General features: G+C 37.0%; 1 long non-coding RNA gene across 1 annotated transcript in view; it reads left to right on the top strand.

The window, feature by feature from the left end:
• The first annotated feature begins 367 nt into the window (after positions 1-367).
• Positions 368-14,804, top strand: part of LOC140481544 (uncharacterized) — a 302,075-nt gene continuing 287,638 nt past the window's right edge. Inside the window, exons 1-2 of the long non-coding RNA XR_011961550.1 lie at positions 368-489; positions 830-920. This is a non-coding gene — a long non-coding RNA (uncharacterized lncRNA). The remainder of the gene's footprint in view (positions 490-829; positions 921-14,804) is intronic.

Here is a 14,804-nt window from a genome sequence, read left to right as displayed (position 1 = left end):
GTTTAAGGTATGTTGTTATGAACTGAAAGAATAGAGAATTTTACTTTAATTGATTAAAGGATTGTGAAGTTATATCGTTCATTATGAAAAATCTGCCTATGACAGATCTGCCTATGGCTCTAGAGGCCATTGTTGCTGTAGTTACAATATTTTCTTGTGAGAATTCACTTTTTCTTTTGTTTTAATTACAAATGCTATAAAGACCCCTTGAAGGAATAAGGATCATAACCATTGACACAATTTATTTCCTATCTTTTAAAAAGTGCTTGCTGTTTTATTACTTTGATTTGATTGTAAACTATTAGAATGTGTAAATGGAGACTGTAAAGTACATTAATAAGAGGTTCCACTTCTGAAACAGGGTGACAGGATTTGAAACATTGACCTGGTTTCCTTGCCACAAATGCTGCCCAACCTACAATCAAGCAAAACATTGCGGATGCTTAAGATCTCGAATCAAAAACAGAAATTGCTGAAGAAACTCAGTAGGTTAGCACATCCAATCTATTTTCACTTATTCATTGTCCCCATTAACAACGTTTCTTCTTCCCTGGCTTGCTATCAACCATCTCTTTATTTGCTTAACTTACTGTCTCTTTCTCTCTCTCTGGGCTCCATCTCCACCTATTCACTCACACTTTTTCACCCCAGCTTCTGTCATCACCATAAATACCACCTTTTCCTGACAATTATCAGTTCTGAAGAAGGATCACCATACTCAAAACATTTCCACAGATGCTCCCAAATCTGCTGATCTTCTGCAGCAATTTGTTGAATGCTACCAGACCCGCTAAGTTCCTCCATCACTTTCTATATTTATTTGTTTCAGAACTCCAGCGTCTACAGTTCTTTGTTTTATATTATGAGGCTATTCCAGTTGGATCATTGGAACAGAAGTCCTTATGCATATGATGTTTCAGGTATTTCAAGTTTACATGCATCTTTTGTCCTGAGTTGTGATTTTGCAAATGTACATGTAATATATGAAGTTTTTAAAAAAAGAGAGTTGTGAGTTTGATTCATCAGAAAATATAATTTTAAAGTTCAGTCAATCTGTTAAATTATTTTGTCTTCAGTTGTGCTTATTGGTCACAATCATTGCTTGCTTATCCTGATGAATATTTGGGAATTTTATGTCTGAGAGTTCTCACAAATAGAGAAATTTTTTAAAAAAATTAATTGCAAACAGTTGATTTGAGAAAACTACACTTAAACTAGACAGATTAAGATGAAACAGTCTGGGTAGTTGAAAAAACAAATCTCTCAAAAGAAAAAAGAATTTGGGGGGAAATGATCGAAAAGGTTGAAGTTGGCAAAATGCAGATTTAAGTTTCTTTTTGTTCAGGGAAAAATGTCATCTGGTATTTAAAGAAGTATCCTTAGTTTGGAAAAATAGAACCAAATCTGTTTGAACAACTGTTTCTTGTTCTTTTTGAAAGAAGTGATGTCATTTCAGCCAAACAATTTTTGCTCTGCCCTTTATCAAACTGGCATAATTAATCCTTTCTATGGTTTAAATTCACCACATTTAGTTTCTTGAATGAAATATGATTTATTATGAAATATTATTTTTCTAAATTGATAGTTATATCTGGACTGAATAAACTCACTCAGCCTCAAACTGTATGTTTTATTTCTTAGAATAGACAGACCACGTGATATAGACTACAGATAGCAGCCTCTCGTGTTTAAAAATATTCATCACAACATGATGACAATTTGAAGGCTTTTTTATAAGAAGAGGAGTTGGCAGGAACTCAGTCAGATCATTTCCATTTATTGCTGCTTATTAGCTTTCGAGATAGGTCTAATTGGATTCTATTAGTGAACTTCCATCAGACTGTAAATGCTACTGTCTCTGATACATTGATTTTTAAACAATGGAGTCTGGACATAATTGTTTTCAATACTGAAATTGACAAAACAAAATTGAAATGAACCATTATTTCATGTACTCAAAGGGAACATTAACAGTGTTTAAGGTGATTAAATAATTTAATTTGAAAAAGGTTAATGTAAAGAAACTCTAGGTGGTTTCTCAGTGCCAAGAAGGATATTTTTCATATGAAAATCAATCGCAATTATTTGAATTTGGAATGATTGCAATTTGGTGGATTACGGACGAAAGTATTTTTTCTAGTGTTGTTTCAATTAGGCGTACTTATATGTTAATAACCTTGGAATTAATAGTACTCCTGCAAGTGGATAAAGAATTATATTGTGTGTGTTAATCTGCAATCGCAGTTATAATGATATTGACTAGTCTTTTTATTGTAGTCATCTGGACTTATGGAATAGAGGAAGGAATTTATATATGAACATGCATATTAGGAGTAGCAATAGGCTATTTGTTCTGCCGAGCCTGCTCCATCAATCAATAAGATCATAGTCACTCTGTTTATGTTATAAATTCCACATTCCCACCTATCCTGATAATCTTTGACGGGAATCTTCCCCACGGCAGAGCTACCTCTCTCTTCTTGAATAGAGGTGTTGGACAGAACCGTCTAGATGCTTGAGTCATGTGAGCAATGTGAGATTTGTGCTTCAGTCCCACAAGAAATTCATTAAGGTCTCTCTCAACATCAGGAGCAACTTGTTGCATCTCTGTAATGCTTTTGCCAAGTGCTAGGCAATGGTAAGTTGCTAATTAAGTGGGGAATTAAGCTCATTAAATGCCTTATTAACACTGCAACTCAACTTCTTAATATTCAGCTTCCTATCTTACTAAACATGCTGAACCTAGATATTGAAAACTTTCAACGCGGACATCAGAGCTAGTGATTTCAGCCTATCACTTGTTCCAAAGGACATCCATGTTGGACTTCGGGCAGTGACATCTCAGGGCACACTCCATTGAGCATTGAACACATGCACCCGATACTACTGACCATTACATTTGATATGTGCCAGCCGGTAAGATCCCTCATGGCATATCTCTGATCTACTTGCAGTACACTTTTGAACTTCATTGTTGCAGCTCACGATGCACCAGCAACTATCATTTTAATGTTGTGACAAGCACACTGTGTGCCCAGGGAAAAGCACCCAGCTCATGTTCTGAACCGGGCTTCCTCTCTGGGCTCTTCATTCACTATTATAATACTCACACAGTCTAAGCCTGCTTGGATCATCGCACCATTCCTGTTTTGTATTGCCTCAATGTTTTGAGCTTAGCTCCCTCCAGGTTGCCAGGCTCTCAGTGCTGCTGAATTGCTGTGCTGTTTAGGCCAAGCATAAAACTAGAAGTGGGTCACGTTGTTAATCACCCCCTGTCAAATGAAGTGACATAACATTCATTCAATAGTTTTCAGCTCAGCAGGACAAGGGCACTCTCACATCTCAGTCCAGGAGCTTGGACATGAACAGCCAGTCCTTTGGAGTGGCCAGTGTCAGGATGCTGTCCATATAAGGTGTGAGGAGTGGACTATTGTGCAGCGTATCACCAGTTTTGAATATTTCGAACCCATTGTGGTCTATTTTCCTCCAGGATGAGAGAAGCAGGATTTAGTGGGGGGAAGAATGTGAGTGGGGAGATATTCCAATAAAATGAATAGCAGGCATGCAGGTTGGTGTGGTTGGGAAGGTGTTTGATTCAAATGAATAAAGGGTATGCAGCTTTAAAGGTGTCAGGCATTGAGATGGATAACCACAAGTAGGGAAGGTGTTGTAGGCAATATTGAGAGCAGTAGAGCATCAAACTTATTGCATGAATTGTATTGGGAGATTGAGACAGTAGCAGATAGAGTGAGTGTGAGGAATCAGAGAGAAGGTGGTGACATTTATGCTGGCAGAATGGAGAAAGTTATTTACCTTCTTTCTACAGTGCTGGGCATTTCTCCAGATGGCTGCGACTATACAGACCCAGATGGCAAACCCCAGACCAGACTAGCCTGGGTTGGTGTTGTGGTCTCCTCTGTTGGTCCTGAAGGAAGAGGGTGTCCAGCCAGAGCAAGATCCTGTCCAGCAGGACCTCCAGGTTAGGAACCATGCAGGGCAGCTCTGCTCTGCCAGCACATATCCTGGTGCACAACATTCTTTCAAGGTAGCTAGTTAAGAGGCGAGTTTGGTACAAGATAACAAGAAAACATGTTGGCTTTATGGCTATAAATCTTTCCAAAAATTCAATGCAAGTCAATGCTTGTCCAAAAAAGCACAAGATTCAGATGTTGTATTCGCTACCTTTGTTTACAGTTTAGTTCAATATTTTGTAAAATTTACATCAATGCACCAACTTCCTCATGAGCCATTTTCTTTAAGATGTAAGAATGCAAACTTTTGACGCTGGTCAGCCTGCAACTCCAGTGGTGAGTTCAGCTAATGAAACATTTGTGCCACTGATTAGACAGAGAAAAGAAAGAGTATTGAATAAAAATGGTGAAATGAAGGAAGAGCAAAGAGTCTTGTCCTTTGGGCAATTGAATGTTCTAAGAACTGTGTTTAAAATGTTACAATGTCCTCATTAGAATAAATGAGTGAACATAGTGACTCAATGGCATTGAATTTCACACTTTGTAAATTATAGTATGGCTAATAAATGGTTTATGGATTTTTCTTGGATTTAGAATCATCCCATTGTATTATAAATATGGAAATATGAGGCAAACACCATTGAGCTACTCTCATTTTTAGATTGCCATATATGTGTAACAGTTTGTACAAAGTCATATAAACTATAAGGGAACAGAGTTACTGTCTTAAACCAAATCAGGCCACACAAGTAGGATCTATAATATTGGGTTCTAACTATTAGTTAGTCCATAGTTAAAATTATGATTGGGTAATGAATCAAATGAATGGACATGCAAAACATGTTAAGGTTGGAATCAAATGAAATGTTTATTCTGAAAACAAAAACAAAGCTTGTAAATATTGACTTAGATAATAATGTTCTTTTACATTCATGAATGAGATAAGATAATAACAAAGGACATGTGCAAAATTGTATGTAAAAAAATCATGATGTAGAGGTGTCAGTATTGGACTGGGGTGGATAATGTCAGAAATTACACAACACCAGGTTACTTGTTACTCTGGTTAGACCCTCCTCATAAGTCTCTAATATCTATTCATATTATTCCATCTACTTGGTTTGTTTCTAGCACACCTTATTTTTGATTATTTGTAATTAATGTTTTGCCTTAATTAATTGGTTCATAAATCATATTTTCACTTGTTATGTAGCTGTTGACACTTTACTCACACCATTTGACACTTTTGATCACTCTCAAAGACTTGTTATTCAGCCTGTTGACATTCCACTCACATTATCTGTACTTATCTGTTGGCACCCTTAATTACCTGGAATTACCTTGCCATTATCCCTTCACCTATATATTCTGTGCCTGTGCGCTTCCCTCTACTTCATTCAATGAAGGAGCAGTGCTATGAAAGCTTGTGATTTAAAATAAAGCTGGTGGACTATAACCTGGTATCATGGGACTTCTGACTTTGTAAAGAAAGTGTTTGAGGGTTGGAGATAGAGTTAAGGAAAATACAACTAGTTCCACAAAATGTCATGCGTATAATCTGGTGTCCATGAAAATTTAGTGAAAGTCAGGAAAGTGTGATTTAGATTAGTAATTTGACACTTTTATCTTGCTGATATTTGTGTCTTTGTCAATATCTTTTTAAGGGAATTGAATCTGACATTCTTGTCATCAAACATGTTAATCAGAGTGTGAAAGGGGCACAAAGCAAATTGCGTGTCACAGGGACCCTGTACATATGTTACATATATATACATAATATACATCCAATACTATATGCACACAGTTTAAGTGTTTGCCTAGATCACCCAAAGAAAAACAAACAACTGGCAGTCCATTATTGATTTCACTTGCTTGTGCTCAAGAAAGTTCAACAAGTTCAGCATTTTATCTCCTGAAGTTTTTATTCAATAAATAGAATTAAATCTTATTTTAGTTGCATATGAGTAATAAGAGAAGTCAAAAATTGTGTTTGACATGCAAGAAAACTTATAAAGTTGTTAAAGCAAGTTTTAAGTCTGAAAATGGGGAGAACGTTTGAATTCCGTCACAAGGAAATTGATAATAGTGAGGCTAAGCTTAGAATATTGAAAGAGGAAACATTACAAAAGAAATAGGACTATAAACTGGAATAGATTTTGGAATACTACAGAGTTGTTATTACCAGAAAATGTTTGCAACTTGAAAATCAAGTGCCACATGTTTTTAGTTATGCCATATAATGTTACTTTTTGAAGCAGTAAGAATAGAATTTGATACTGAGTGAAAGTAAACAAGTAGAAGTAGTTTTTCTTAGTGCTTAATTTCCCCAAACATACAAATTGTGCAATGCTGCCTGGACCTTCACTGTCTCCTGGGTGCCATTACTCAATCACAATCTAGACTGTCCCAACCTGCTTGTTCCCAACTGTTTTAAGAAGAGAGAATTTACTGTGTCGTTTAATTAAGGAAACTCTGCCAGAGAACAATCCTCTGTTTGGTTGAGCTACATAGTGTTAAAAAGCTGTAAGTGACAAGACAGCTGAAAAAGAATTCAGATGAAACAGAAGACATTCCTTTTACTTTTCCCCTCTGTGTGGGGAGAAAGGACAGAAAGACCAAGAAAGTATAATGAAAGTCTCCTAGCAAGAGAAGACCTGAGTCCATTGAATCTGTTATCAAAGTGAAGAATGATCATTGTTTTGCTGACAACAGCATGTCATTCGAGTTAAAAGTCTTTTGGAATTTTATTTTTCCTGTCTATTTTATTTTCATATCCATAGTATCATTTGTCCTTTTGTGTCTTAATTGTGAATAGATTTGTATGGATTTGGGGTTCTTGAAGGCAAATTATATATTAGCCTTTATTGCAGAAGGATAAGAGCACAGAAAAAAAAATGACATTTTGCTTCAAATATGTAGAACGCTGGTGAGACCGCACTTGAAGTAAGGTGTTGTTTAAATATGGTCTCAGAGAGCCAAACCGACTCAGTTTTTCTACCTCTGCAGTCACAACACAGAAAAATTGAAACCTTCAAAAATGACTCCAATTCTTTGTAACCAGACTTCTTGAATAACCCATCCTTGACTTTTCAGATAATCAATTTCAACACCAGTTTGTAGTTTCAGCAAAAGGTCTAGCAATTTATTAACAATACAATAACTTAAGTTGACCAAAATTAAACAACAAAGTAATCAAATTAAACCCAACATCCTTTGATTTTAGCTCAATTCCCACAAATGACAGACAAACAAATACAGCGAAGGGATAAATTAAGGAAAATAACAAAACTGGCCAAAATTAAGTAGTTTTCATGATATGTTGTTTCACAGGCATAAATGATAGCTTTTTGGCTGATTTGTGATGATGTCAATCAGGATTATGTTCTCTGTTCACTCAAATAAAAGCAATAATCCTTTTTGTTAGTTTTCTATTTTTTGATCTTCAAAATGATGCTAATGGGAGGTTGGGCAGTGAGTTTTAACATGTTGGAGTATAAACAGCCAGATTTGTTTCTCCAAAGAAAACAAAGCCCAAAACCCAATTCTAACTTTGACCACTCTCTAATAGACAGAGGATCTCCTTCACAAAGTCCCAGTTACCATTCAACATCTGCCATCTGCTTGAGTAGAAGATCTTTATCAGACTTGCTGGAACCAATTCCTAGGTACTAACTCATTAAGATATCCTGCCAGCAGAAGAGGAAATTGAGACAACTTGCTGTTTGACATCATTAACAACTGACAGATTCTGCTTTCCCTTTAGCTGTTTCATGTGTATATCGGAAGCTTCTTCAACTCCATTTCATTTAATGAAATTGGATGCTTCTGCTTTGTACTTGGAACAGTGCTTGTCATTTGAGATATGTGTTGCTTAGGTTGCCTGTGTTATCATCCTAAGAGGGTTAAGCTTCACTTCCAGCTAAAGCGATTTACAAGACCTTGGAGTTTATGGGGTGGAGCACCAAAAGAGAGATGTTTATATATGTGTTTCACAAAGACAGAAATTGCAGTGTGATGTCTGTTGGCTTCCATTGTGCTGTAAATAGCAAGTGAGCAATGGAGATGATAATGGCTACATTCACACTTAGAGTGGTTGGACAAGTGTTTTATTCTATGTGGGAGGGGGCTTCAGGTTTGAGCAATGTTACATCTTTTAAATGGCAGCACCATTACACTGAAGTGTCACCATCTGATCTGGTGGAGGTTGTAGGAGACACCCTCACTGTTGCTTCCTTTGAAACATCAATGCTGTCTTTTTCAGAGTTACCTGATGAAGGAGCAGTGCTCAGAAAGCTAGTACTTCCAAATAAACCTGTTGGACTCTAACCTGGTGTTGTGTGATTGTTAACCCTTTCTCAGAGGTGGAGGATGATATCTTTTGTGAGGCGGACCTTTTTATGCCAGACACAATGAACATCCACTGGTACCTGCAGGAGTCAAAACAGAAAACTTTGCAACTAAAGGCGTTGTTGCTTGTTACCCTGAAAACCGCAGTGTTGGTAATGGGGGAATAGTACTACCAAACAATGTTTCTTATTTGGTTGCTGGGACATGGAGGTTTCTACATTCCCATTGGAGTAGCCCAGATATTCACCTGTTAAATCCAGTATCCTCTCCCTGAAGGGGTGAACAAATGAATATCTGGCACCTCACCACCCAATCTGGCCTGTTCAACCTTGTTAATAACTGTTTTCTCCTGGAATGAGAGAAAGGGAGTGGTTGAGTAATATGGAAATGGGTATCACCGCTGTGAGTATTGGTGAAGGTAGGGGAACAGTGATGAGGTGTCCTGAGTGAATGATCAGGCTGCACAGAGGGCACATAGATGGTAGGGAGTGGGATTGATGTGGCAGAGGGAAAATATTGTCTGTAATAGTAAGAGTATAAACCTTAGTGGGAGAATGAGTGTGAGATAGCAGAGAGTAGATGGTGGCATCAAGCAGACTTGAGAAGATCATTCACATTTTTCAGCACTTATTCTCTGCACTATGCATGCTAAAAGTACACTTCTCCAGACCATGAAGACCACAAAGACCTGGGTGGCAATTTTGGACCAAGTTGGCAGGGTTTGGTGAAATGGACTCATCTGGCATTCTCTGGGAATAAAATGATCTTCCTCTGTGCCACCCCATTCATTAAGGCCTTCAGTTCCTTTTCTGTAAAGTTGGGCACCAATTTCTCCTCCTTAGCCAAGCCTGGCGAGAATGTCTAGAAGTGTGCAGGACAGCTTTGGACTGCCAATGCAAAGTGGCCTTTTAAATATGACACTAGTGCCAGGGATGCTACATATCACAGGATATCCTGCCAGTGGAGAGTTTTTCCAGCAACTGTGGGTGGAAGAGTTGGCATGACATGGGATTTAGACATTAGTAAATGAGATGAGTTTGGTCCAATAGCACAAGAAAACTGAGTAGCCCTCGCAGAAAGAAATCCAACTTGAAACTCTGCGAAAATAGCACTTAGCCAAAGTATAGTAAGATACAATTTATTAGTACTTAAAGTGTATCACCTTAGATAGTAAGGCAACCCTTTTGCAAAAAGCAATAAACTAATATGCATTTCAAACTTTAAATCCAGGTTTATTTAATATTCTATTTTATACACTCTGCATGTTGAAAGTACAAGAGAGAAAACAGATTAATGTCCTAATGGGTAGATAATCTGAGTGATGGGTAACAAACACAGTTTGAACTTTGATTTACATGAGAAAAGGCAATAGTTTTTTTTCCCTGAGACTGCTGCCAACTCCACATGCTCCTCCTTACTGTGAATAACCTAGCACTTTATTCACACCGATAGACTGAAGTGTATGAGGCAGCTGAGTAGTTGTGTAAGTGTTAATGCTTGGCACAGGAAATGTCAATGACATAAGGTGCTGCAAGATGCCAGTTACTTGCATTTCACCAGGATCTTGGGTGAGTTCTTGGAGTCTATTTACTAAAAGTGGATCAAGACATATGTTACATTGCTGCCTATAAGGTATACTTCATTAATGCTTACTTGGTAATGTACAGTATGTTGCAGCATAGTGCTCGAACAGATTTCAACTGGCAGTAATGCAAATGATTTGCTGTTACCTGTATATCAAATTCTATCCTTGTATTTCTGAAGCATTCCACTGGAAGCCCCATCCAGCCAGTGGACGAGAGTTGAAGATGTATTTTGATTGACCTGTCTTCTGTTGTGTCAGCCTTCCTCAGTGTATATCTTTCCTTTTCTTGTTCCATGGAATTTGAGCTACACTGACTATTTACTGGCCTTCCCTCATTACCTTTGAATTATTAAGGTGGTATTAAGGTGCTTTCTTGAACACTGACTTCAATGTGTTATAGCTACCCTACAATGTTGTTAGGAAGGAATTTCCAGATTTTGACCACATGACAGTAAAGGAATAATAATATACTTCCAGATAACAAATATAGCACAGAGCCTAAAGCACAGCCTTTAAATTATGAGGTACTGACTTTGGGAAATCAGCACTTTTGTGACTCATTCGTCAGCATTTAGTTTCTTTACCTCTTATTGTATGATGTTGCAGGCATTGCTTCTTCTCTGTGTTTAATCCATTATTCTGTCTTTTTCTCTTTGAGTGACAATACATTTGCTTTCAAAGGAAAACTAGAACATAATTCAAATTTTTAATCTGAATTTTTTGTTCAAATGATCCAACAGTGTAGCCACTGGTCCATCTAAATATTTTTCTTTCTTAAGTGGTTTACAACATTGAGCTCATAGAATAGAGATAATTTGCATTGATATGGGATGGGATTTATACAAGATATGTCCTCAGTATCACAGTGTTGCATTAAGTAAAACTCATAAATTGGCAGGAATATTTAGCACAAGTCTGTTTAGAAAAACTTCTGTGTTCATACGTTACTCATATTTAATTCAAATTTTGTTGAAATCTTAATAATAGTGTTTGATTAATTAATGCCTCAAGCCACCACTTTGAAAAAGTAGATACATTAGATGATATAGACTAGAGACATTTATCTTAAATGCATCTGTCCCACAATATTATGATCAATTAATAGTTGGTGTACTGTCTCGAATTCTAGGCACCATTCTTTGGAAAGGATATGAGATTTTAGAAGATGGTGCAGAAATGGCTTATGATAATGGTTCTGGGGTGAGGGATTTCAGTCATAAGGACAGTTTGGATAAGTTAGGGTATTCAGTTTAGATAAGAAAATTTGAAAGAGATGTTCAAAATGATAAGGGCTTTGAACAGAATCTCTAGGGAGAAAGTGACAAGAATTAAAAGTCACTGAATACTTTGATTGGCAAAAGATCCAAAGGTGATGTGAAAATATTTCAATATACAGTGAATGGTTTGACTATCGAATGCACTTCCTGAGAGGGTACTGGGGGTAGATTCTAAAAGATAACTTTCAAAAAGGAAAAATGTAAAATTTAAAGATAAGATTGTTCCAGGGCTATTGGGGAAGAACAGACAAGTGGAACTTATTGAATTGCTTCTACAAAGATCCAGCATGGCCAAATGGCATGTTTTTTTTGTTGATTTTTCTGATTCTATTCTAGGATTCTTGAAAAAAACCTGTCAGATCCCAGAAAGGGCACAACCATCACAAGTGACCTAGGACCAATTCAATTTTGTGCTAAGTGCACTTTATCATATAAGTCATGTCTAGACAATATACTTTGTACTGTATCAATAAGTAGATCATGACTAACATTATCTTGGATTATTTAAGGCGTTTGGAGTAGATGCCAAGAGGCACTGCACAAGTGAGACTGACCTGACAAAGAATGAAAAATGGTTGACAACAAGACAGTGAGAGAATAGAGACTCCAAGGTTTTAAGATGCCACAGTGGGGATTTTGGATCAAGGTGCAAAATTAAGAAAAGTTTAACCTGCGCCCTCAGCTGGGTTGGAGAGGATCTCCGAAAAATTCAATGACAGGAAAGTATTGAGAAGAACTGTGGTGGAAGAAATTAGTAATGAAAACAGAGTTATATTGCTGAAGTTCTTTTTTTTCATTTTGCATGCTTCAGGATACACAAGAATGTAATATTTCAATGGAAAACATTTTGGCATTATTACTACATCCTGATGAGTTCAAGGTAGAGTCATACAGCATGGAGGCAGACAGTTTAGTCCAAACAGTCCACATTGACCATTTTTCCAAGCTAATCTTGTCTAATTTACCTACATTTGGCCCATATCCATCCAAACTTTTCCTATTCATGTCCTTATCCAAATATCTTTTAAATCTTGCAACTGTACTGCATCCACTACTTTCTCTGGCAGTTCATTCCACAAACAAAACACTCTCTGTCTTAATAGGTTGCCCTTCATGTCCATTTTAAAACTTTTTCATCTCACCTTAAAAATATGTACACTTGTTTTGAACTTCTCCACCCTATTCACATTATCTTTGCCCCTTGTGATTTTATACACCTTATAAGGTCACCCCTCAAACTTCTATGCTTGAGTGAAAAACATCCTACCCTATCCAGTCCATTTTTACAACTCAAACTCAAACTTAAAATTGGCTGACAACACTCGGGTAAATCTTTTTTGAACCCTCTCCAATTTAACAATATTCTTCCTAAATCAGGTTAAACAGAACTGCATGGATTACTCCAGAAAAGGCCTCACCAAAATCCTGTACAACTTCAAAATGACATCCCAACTCTTATTCTCAAAGGTCTGATAACACTGAAGGAACAGCCATACATGTCCAAATCAGGATGGTATGTGGCTTGGAGGGTATTTTGCAAATGGTGTTGTTCACATGTATTTGTTGGCCTTGTCAAGTCAGATAATAAAGGTCACAAGTTTGGAAAGCACTGTGAAAAAAGCCTTATGGATTTCTGCAGTGCATCGCGTAGACAATACACTGCTACTGAGCGTTGGTGGTCAAGGGTGTAAACATTTGTAGATGTGTGTGCCAGTCAACAATTAGCTTTTTCCTGGATGGTGTTGAGTTTCTTGAGCATTTTTGGAGTTGCTGTCATTCAAGCAACTTCTTAGTTGTGCCTTTTAGATGGTGGACAGGCTCTGCACAGTCAGGATGTTAGTTATAGGCTGCAGGATTTCTGGCCCTTGACCTGCTCTTGTAGGTGTTGTATTTTTAATGTTTAGTCCAGTTCAGTTTCTGGTCAATAGTTACTCCCAGGATGTTGATAGTGGGGAATTTAGTGATGATAATGTAATTTAATGTTAAGTAATGATGGTTAGATTCCCTTCTATTAGAGGTTTGAACATACAAATAATCAGCAGTGGGAATAGGCCTCTCAAGCTTGTACTGTCATTTGATAAGATCATGACTTATCTGATGGTAACCTCAAAGTTACATTCCAACTTCAACTGGTCTGGGATTCTATTCTGGAGTGTGTAATCAATCTTGAATCATGCATGTTTCTTTTCTGCAGTTTTGTAATCACAGCTTGCTCAGGAAGTATAATCTCCAGATAGTAATTCAATCACTCATTCAAAAGTCAAGTAGGTTTTCATCTTGAACTTAGCAAGAGTGTTTTCTTTTCAGAAATTGGAGTGAGCAGATAGACAGAATGTTCTTAGCAGGTTTTCCTCCAGTTAGCTAGATCAATTAAGCACCATCTCAAAGTCAGTCCCAATTCAATAAACATCCCCAGCAGCTTCTACAGTAAAGCTAATAGCGATTTTCAATCTTGTGATTTCTTAGATATTTTGTTAAAATGTTTTTCCAATATCCACAGTTATCTTGCATCGACCTTGTTTAAAGAAAGTACTCCAAGTATGTCCATAAGACTTAAAATAAGTTCACTTCTATACAATATTCAAAACATAAGGCCTCCTAAAGATATTAAATATAACATGTCTTCATGACACCATGTTCGGAGCAAGGCTGTAATGAGATGAGGAGCTCAGTGGCACTGGCAGAACTCAAACTGAGTGTCACTGGGCAGGTTATTGCTAAGCAAGTACCAATTGACAGCACTATTGGTAAAACAATTCTTCTGTGTATTAATGCTTAACAGTTCATGTCAGAAGTACAAATTCCTGTGAATTAATAAAATTCCTGGAGTCAGAAGAGAGACAGTACTTTATGGGGGTCAAAACCATTTTGTTTTCAAAGGTTTTTTAACTCACTCCTGAAAATGAGCCTAATGCCGAGTGGAAGATTGAAAATACAGTGTGGATCAGCATTACTGAGGAATGGTCACGGCACTTTAATTATCTTACAGAATGAAATGTTTTGGCAAACTATGTCTATTTTCAGCAATATTCAAGCACTGAACTGGCAAGAATGTGGAAGTTTAATGATCTCAAACAAGTGGGCAATGTCAGTTAATACATTGTTTTTGCTAAAATACCACACAATAAACTTTTATGCAAAGTTAGAGCTCATGGAATAAAGGGATAGCAGCAAAATAGATATGCAATTGGCAGAGTGATTGGTCACAGAGAGGAGCACTGATTGGGTTGTTTTTGGATTTGAAGGATGTTTACAGAAGAGTTTCCCCAGGCCTTAATGGTGCTAATATTTGCTTTTATCATATTTGATATATAGAAATAACTTTGGTTTATAGGGCACAATTTCAAAACGTGCTGATAACATGAAACTTGGAAGTAGTACAAAGTATGCAGCATAGAGTGCCAAACTTCAAAAGGACATAGATTGGTGGAATGAAGAGACAGCTGGTAGATAAAAAGTAACGTAGAGAAATTTGCAATCAATGATTGTTCCAGGAAGAAATCATTGAAGTTGGCAGATCAGGCTGAAGAATTAATAAATTATACGGGACCCTAGTCTTCATAAATAGTGAAATAAAGATTTGGGAGTGTTGTGAAAAGACATCAACACATATGGTGATGAAGA

The sequence above is a fragment of the Chiloscyllium punctatum genome, chromosome 9 (assembly GCF_047496795.1).
Source record: "Chiloscyllium punctatum isolate Juve2018m chromosome 9, sChiPun1.3, whole genome shotgun sequence".
Taxonomy (NCBI): domain Eukaryota; kingdom Metazoa; phylum Chordata; class Chondrichthyes; order Orectolobiformes; family Hemiscylliidae; genus Chiloscyllium; species Chiloscyllium punctatum.
This window is presented reverse-complemented; position numbering and strand designations above follow the sequence as displayed.